Source organism: Corvus moneduloides, chromosome 2 (genome assembly GCF_009650955.1).
Source record: "Corvus moneduloides isolate bCorMon1 chromosome 2, bCorMon1.pri, whole genome shotgun sequence".
Classification (NCBI taxonomy): Eukaryota; Metazoa; Chordata; class Aves; order Passeriformes; family Corvidae; genus Corvus; species Corvus moneduloides.
Window position 1 is genome coordinate 16,365,539 of NC_045477.1, and position 8,349 is coordinate 16,373,887.

An 8,349-nucleotide genomic window follows, 5' to 3' on the forward strand; every position below is an offset into this window, starting at 1 on the left:
TTGCCACATATCTAATACAACCTCATTTTAAATGCCTGAGCCAGTCTCCACCTTGTCAATTTCATCTTAGCCGCAGTTCTTGGGTCTGTTATTTCTTTGAAATGGGTCTTACGACAATATGAAGGAAGAATGGCTTTTCCTGTGGCATTTACAATTGCACAAGGAGCTTTATAGTTTGCATGCTCTACTAGGCCACTCAGGGGTATGGGGGGCAGAAGGGTGCTATCAATTGGTTCTCACGTTTCAGTGCGGTTCTTTTCCATTAAAATGCCAATCAATGGCCACAGACCCCTCCCATCCAGGGGTGGTAACTGGGTACAGATTCAGCAATTGCTTTATTAAGAACCTTGGACACATTGTGGATTACAGTCTTATGCAAATCATGGGGTGAACCTTGAACCATGGTTACGAGTTGGGCAAACAGCAAACATGTAAAAAACAGTTTAAACTGCATCCTTCTGATCTGTATCAGTCTCTGTCTTCTTGGTGGTTTCGGGAGCAGAAGCTTTCTTCACCCTGGAGTAGTGAATCTACAGTCTTTTGCCAGAAACTTTGACTGCAGTAAAAGTGGTCAGCAAAATTTGGAAAGGTCCCTTCCACTTGGCTTGCAAGGGGTCACTGTCCTACTACTTTATGTAGACCCCAGTCTCCAGGCTGGAATGGATGAGCAGGTGTGTCCAATTCTATTGGTTTGGATACCATGACGAATCTTTGGAGCTTTTGCAAAGTGGAACTCAGAGCCATTAAATACTTCTGCAAATCATTTTTGCCTCTCATATGAATTTTTCTTGGTGTTATAAACATGTTTGTTGCTGTTAAATGTTATATTGTTAATTGGTTAGGTTGAGGCTGGATTTTGTGACCAGTTAATTATAAGAGTTAAGGTTAATTAATGTCCGTGCTCGAAGCATATGGGTGTAATGCTCTCATATAACCACTAGATGCCAATAGCCTGTGAGGTGTCTTACATCATCCTAACATCCTGGGGCATGATTGGTGGACTCAAAGAACCAATGGGAAGGAGAATGGAGAAAATGATTGGACAGGAACGCTTCTTGAAATGAGCCAATGAGAAGACCCTAAAAGGGCCAATGGGAAAGTGGATTGACAAACAAACCAATCAGGGTGAACCAGAGACTATAAGAACTCTTGCCAGGTTTCACCCTCCCCCCCCCATGTCCTCCTACAGTTACCTTTGCATGTGGGGTGCACCCAGCACTCTTGAGAGTGCTGATCCTTTCTGCTTTGTCTTTGGGGTCCTGGGCCTATGCTGGGTCCCTGCTTCCAGTTGTTGTTTGTGTTTATATTTAACAAATCAGTTAAACCTGTTCAGGTGACTGACCGTTCATTTCAACTTGGTGCCAAAACCCGGGAAGCCATGCCCAGAGGCGGTCCTGAAGAAGGACAAGGATGGGGAGATGGCCCCTGGCTGATTTCAGCCGCCGGGCTTTGGACTTCTCTGAGACCGTGGAAGGTTTGCTGGCTAATACCCAGGAGACAGCTGGAAGCCCAGTAAACCAGAACCCTGCAGGGGGGGTATATCCCCACTGATGGACAACCCTCCGAGAGAGAGTGGGGCTCATGGTAGGCAGTAAGTATCGTGAGTAGGGTACAGTAAAGGGAGTGCGAGCGAGTGTGACGTGAATGAGATGGAGGCTGTACAGTACAGATGCCCGAAGCAAGTGCAGATCCCTGAGTACCGCGGTTCTGGTTCTCCATGAGTAGTCTGGCCAGGAAAAGGGGGAAGTGAGTGAAAGCGAGTGTGGCACTCCAAAGGGACCCATGGAGCAGGAGATGGAGGAGCACTCTCTTTTAAACCGGCCCTTACCTGAGTAGGCTCTCGTTCTCCCAGGCGGGAGCTTCTAGGGGCAACTTACCTAAGGCCACCTGAGATTGGGAGTCTGTGATCACCACCTATCCTCGTACTGGAGGCCTGCACACAGGGCAAAGGAGGAGAGGATGAAGTGTGGTCAATGGGGTATAGACACCTGGAGGGTTAGGGTGTTCCTCGGTGAGGGTTTGGGCAGCTGACCGACCCAAGTCATGGAAAGACAGCCGAGGAATTAGGACCCTCAGGGCAGAGGTATAAAAGCTTTCAACTGGAGACCCACTTGAAGTGTGGCCACTGGTTGGGAGTGCTTCTTTTAGCGGGGCGGGGGGGGGGGTCCTGGGTGCAGGGGAACCAGCCGGAGTCACGACAAGAACACTGATATGATTTGAGCATCGTGCTTCAGTTTTACTGTTTATCTTCACCAAGTTATACTTTGCAAAGTTCATGCCCCTTTCCCACGAGAAAGCCTCTAAGCAGCGGGGGAGCTGACTAGTGTATACCTTTTCCCAATGCAGTTTGAGGCTGCCGACTAGTAGGTGCCTTGCAAGCCTATCTTCAGCCTGAGGCCCCGTCAAGGGTTCTTCTGCAACAGCCCTGGGATGCCCAAGCTCTCCTGGGGTATCCTATGCCCCTGTTCCACAAGGAATTCCTCTACATGCTTCTCACTAGGCAGGGTGGGGGAGACAAGATAAGGGCTGGACCGAGGGGCAATTAGGACCTCAGTTAGTGGCTCTGTGTGCAAGAGCAGAAGGGAAGGCTGACTGAGGGAAAGTTTGCCTCCCAGCATGGTGACGAGGGCCGGAGGGTGTCCCCAGGACTGCAGGTTAGGAGTTCCTGGGGTGCACCACTCGGACTTGGGGCCACCGGCTGAGAGAAGACCCCTCACTCATTAGGAGTAGGAGGTAAATTAGAACCCTGACAGCAAGGCACTATGTTTTTTTTCTTTTATAAAGTGATATTAAGTTCTTGGCTGGTGTTATTAGTTTGTGTTCAGGGTGGAGTGGGTTCCAAGGTGAGGCTGGAGCGAGCCAAAAGTCCTTGGACTCACGCTGAGTGAGGTGGTTGAGCAAGAGTTCAGAAGACTGTCGACATTTTGATTCGATTATTTTATCTCTGAGATTAGAGTGCCATTTTGTGTTGAATGCATTCCCTTTGGCTTGATGTTGGTTAGCTAGGTGTCATTTTGTGGTGATTTGGTTCTGCTGGTGACAATCACTTTGGGTGAGGGGTGGTCCTCACCCAGAGTGAGTGTTGATGTAAGGGGGAGGCCCTTACAAGAGTGATGTTTGGGTGAGGGGTGGTCCTCACCCAGAGTGAGCATTGATGTAAGGGGGAGGTCCTTACAGGAGTGATCGAATTTGGGTTGGTGGCATCTTTTCTGTATCTGTGTGAGTAGTTTATTAAAATCTTGAGTGGATATCTATATTGAGGTGCCGGTTTGTGTATTGTGTTTCAGGCGCACTTTGTGGTAATTTCCTTCTAAGTGTCATCTGGGAAGAGGCCTTGTGTGAGAGATAACTAAAGTGAGTAATTCATTGCCTATGTTGTAGATAATTATTTCATTTCTGTTTATAATTTCAGTTATTTCTCTTGATTATTATGTTTGCCGGAGGCTGTAATTTCATTTTCCATTCTCAGTTTCATTCTTTATTGTTGATTAGTAATTGATTTTGTTTCCCACGGCCTCCTCAGTTTTCCCACAGTACCATACAATAGTTACTTGTTTCCATTTTTTATTTCTGTTTCCTCCAACCTCTCTTTTTTGTGTTGTAAGTTTGTATATAGTTAGTGATCAGCCGGAGGAGTTAAAAGTTACAAGTTATAGTTAAAGTGGTTGTTACTGTTGCAGATATAAACATGGGACAATGCGCAGACAAGGCCCCACATAAGGGCAAGCAGGGCGAATCAAGACGAAAGGCTATTCCTCCTAACAGTCCCTTGGGAGAAATGTTGGAAAATGGGGAGAAAGAGGGAAAAACAAAAGAATTGGACAAAGTAAAAATGGTACGGTTCTGTGTGGAGGAATGGCCTAGAGAGGCAATTCAGGAGGGACCTGTGCATTGGCCATGGTATGGTTCTGAAGAAAAGTGGCTGTGTAAAGCTTTAAATAAGTATGTTACCATCCACCGAAGTCCCAATGATGAGGAAATTAGAGATGTGGCCTGTTGGCTGAATTAAGGGTCTAGGGGTGAAGGGGCAACGGTGTATAAAGTTGAAAATAAAGAGGCTAAAGAAGAGGAGAGAATGGGACCCCCTTGTCTATCTCCCACCTTCTCCACCCCCTGCACCTCTGGTAATCCCTCCTCCGCCTGCACCCCCAGCAGCCCCCTCCCGCAGTCTCTTCTCCCCATCTGGAGGCTGCAACATCCCCTTCTTCCTCTTCCCTACTGGCAACTCCCACGTCTCCTGAACTCTTGTCATCTTCCATAACCACGATCTCTTCTAAGCTCCCATCCACACCTGAAGATAAAGTTCTAGAAGGAAGTGCCTCTTCTAGCACCCCAAAGGAGGACAGTAGACTGGCCTGTAATTGTAAGAAATTGGATCATTTACAGGGAAACTCAACTGAGGCAGAAGGGCATCAATACAGTACGAGATTTAAAGTGGCAAGATGCGAGGTGAGTGAACAGAATGAAGAAAGGTTATTCCCCTTGAGACGAGTCCCTATGGGAGAGATGCGCGGGGGGCGGGAATTGGCTTCGTCAATGCGCCATTGACTGCCTCCGAAGTTAGAATTTTTAAAAAGGAAATTAAAAGCTTGCTGGAAGACCCAGCTGGTATTTCCCATCAGGTAGACCAGTTTTGGGGGCCAAACATTTATACGTGGGAAGAGTTGAATTCAATTTTGGGTATTCTGTTTGCCCCCAAGGAGATACAAATAATAAGGACTGCTGGTATGCAGATTTGGGAGACGGAGAATTGGCCAGGACCCCCAGGTGATGAAAAAATGCTGCTGAACATGCCTAATTGGGACCTGAATGATGAGGTCGGACGGAGAAATACGAACAATTATAGGGCCCTGATAGTTAAAGGAATATGGGAGGCTATTCCAAGGACCAGTAACACTAAGCTGGCATTTGACTGTCAACAGGAAAAAGAGGAAACACCTAGCACTTGGCTAGCTAGACTAAAGTGCAATTTCCAAGTATATTCAAGTGTGGACCCTGAAAGTCCTGAGGGTCAAGTAATCTTAAAGGTACAATTTGCAATCAGATCATGGCAGGGTATATGGAGGAAGTTAGAATGGATAAATGACTGGCAGGAAAAAGGGTTGAATGAGTTGTTAAGGGAGGCTCAAAAAGTGTATGTGAGGTGGGAGGAGGAGAAAGCAAAATCAAAGGCAAAGATCATTGTAGCGGTGGCTAAAGAAAGTAGAGAGGAAGGAAAAAAAACTTTGAAAGGAAAGGAAGGTAGAGAGGAGTTGAAATCATGAGAAGTACAGAGAGGCCCGTATGGAGGGGAAGATTATTATTGTTATTATTGTGGCAAAAAGAGACATATCAAAAGGCAATGTGAAAAATGGAAGAGGGATCAAAAGATTTTTAGAGAATCACAAGGAGAAACAATTGAAGATTAGGGGTGTCTGGGGAAATCATTTGAACATCCTGTAGAGCCCTTGATAAAATTGGAAGTTGGCCCCCCAGGGGAAGAATTTGAATTTTCAGTGGATACTGGGGCAGACAGAACTTGTGCTTTAAAAGTACCAATAGGTTGTAAATTAAATGAAAAAGTTGTAAAGTAAAAGGGGCGAAGGCAGAACTTTTTGAAGTGAAGATAATAGAAGAGGTGGTCATAAAAGGGAATTCAAGAGAAGGATACTGTAATTTATTGTATATGCCAAGGTTAGGTTGCAATTTGTTGGGGAGGGACCTCCAGGTTCAACTGGGAGTGGGGGTGATACCCCAGGAAGAAAGAATGGTGGCTAAAGTAATGTTAATGAGGGAAGAAGATGAAAGTGAGATAGAAGGAGGTGTGTGGGCAGAAGAGGGAAATAGGGGTTTGTTAGACATACTGCCAATAAAGGTGGAAATTGAGACAGGGATTCCACCAACTAGAGTAAAGCAATATCCCATATTAGCTGAAGGGAGGAGGGAACTAACGCTGATAATAAGAAACTTAATACAGCATGTCACCCTATAACACTCCAGTAATACCTGTGAAAAAGCCAAATGGAACTTATCATTTAGTACAAGACCTGAGAGAAAGAAATAAACACACTTTATCCAGGTATCCAGTGGTGGCAAATCCCTACACTCTATGAAGTAAATTACCATCTAATCATAACCTGTTCTCAGTAATTGGTTTAAAGGATGCTTTTTGGGCCTGTCCATTGGCAGAGGACAGCCAAAATTGGTTTGCCTTCAAATGGGAAGATCCGGATTCAGGGAGAAAACAACAGCTGCGGTGGACCCTTCTGCCGAGAGGCTTCACTGAATCTCCAAATCTATATGGACAGGCCCTGGAAAATCTATTACAACAATTTCAACCATCAGACAATGTGCAAATCCTATAGTATGTAGATGATTTGTTAATATCTGGAGAGAGGGAAGAACCAGTTATGAGAATGACTATTGGATTGTTGAACTTTTTTGGGAAAAAGGGATTGAGAGTGTCGAAGGGAAAATTCCAATTTGTACAGAAAGAGGTCACCTATCTAGGTGTGCCAGTTTGGACAAATTTGGAGGAAAATATTTTCTAATAGAAAGCAGGTTACAACTAGTCCTCTTCTACTAGGTTTGGGAAAAAAGAAATTTTCTTTGGAGGAAAGTGAAAGAGATAAAAATGATTTATTTAACAAACACACGGGAAAAGGATAATAATGCTAAATAATAAAACTTTTCGCTGTGGAGAGAAACTTGGGGAAATTTCAGAGTCTTTCTGTAGGTGTAATCGCTCTCTTCTTCCTTGGAGCTGGGTCGTGGGCCTCTGTGGGAAATTCTCTTAATGTGTTCTGATGTTGAAACAGTCCAGAAGAGAAGAAGAGAAAAACTGAAGTTCCAGGAAAACAAAGTTCAACTCTCTGTTTCTCTCCAGAGAAAAGGAGCTGAAAGCTGGCTGAAAAGCAAGAAGGATACTTCCTCTGCTCTTGCTACCATGGAAGCAGAAGAGTGTGTATGTGTGTCTTTGAACAACCACTTTGAAAAATTCCCTCAGGTTTTTTTCTTCTTCCCCCTCTCAGGCTCAGTTTAACGGCACAGAAGGGCACAAAATACATTTCTGGGCATAGAGCAGCGATAGGGAATACACATAACAAAGTCACCCCAAGACATTCTACTCTTTATCTCATATCATCAGCTCAATGTTCGAACTAATATATTCTAACTCTACACACACACATTAATATATACATATATATATATATATATATACAGCTATGAACAAACAGTGACAGTGACAGCAAGCAGTGGTATACAGGCATTCCACATTATGTGTGGTTTTTACTTAACAATCAGATCTCTCTGCGGTACACAACGTGTTGTTCTGTCTTTCTGCATTACTCACCATGTGCAACCAGGTCTCTGAGCAAAAACAACCCCATGGATGGGTTTGTCTGTACTTGAGGCCTAAACAGTCTTTCTTAACAGACTTCTGACATGCACTACTGGCACTTTATCTATTGTATGCAGGGGTTTAGATTGGGCTGGACTAGCTTTATTGGTGGGACTTCGGGAGTTACCTAACTAGGTGGCTTTTGCTAGATGCTGCTCTTAATTTTTAAAAGTTCTCTTTCTTAGTGCTTTCAAGGTGGTTTTCAACAATCTATTGCACTGTTTTACTTTGCTTGCAGCTGGTGCATGGTAAGGGATATGGTACACTCACTTAATGCTATGTTCTTTAGCTTAGGTGTTGATAAGGCTATTCTTGAAATGAGTCATTGTCAGATTTAATTCTCTCAGAGCTACTATGCTTTTAAAGGACTTGCTTTTCTAGACTCAAGATGGTGTTATGGGCTGTAGCATGAGGCACAGGGTAGATCTCCAACCATCCTGTGGTGGCTTCTACCATTGTGAGCACATAGCGCTTGCCTTGGTGTGTTTGAGGCAGTGTGATGTAATCAATCTGCCAGGCCTCCCCATACTTGTATTTGGACCATCGCCCACCATACCACAGGGGCTTCACTTGCTTGGCCTGCTTGATCGCAGCGCATGTCTCACAATCATGGATAACTTGGGAGATACTGTCTATGGTTAGATCCACCCCTCGGTGTCATGCCCACCTATAGGTGGCATCTCTGCCTTGATGGCCTGAAGCATCATGGGCCCATTGAGCTAAGAAGAACTCTCTCGTGTTTCTAATCTAAGTCTATTTGTGACACTTCTATTTTTGCAGCTTGATCTACTTGCTCGTTGTTTCGGTGTTTTTCATTAGCCCTACTCTTGGGGACATGCACATCGACATGGTGGACTTTCACAACCAGCTTTCTTACTCGAGCAGCGATGTCTTTCTTCTTTTCAGCAGCCTAGACTGGTTTTCCTTGACACTGCCAATTAGCTTTTTCCCACTTTTCCAGCCATCCC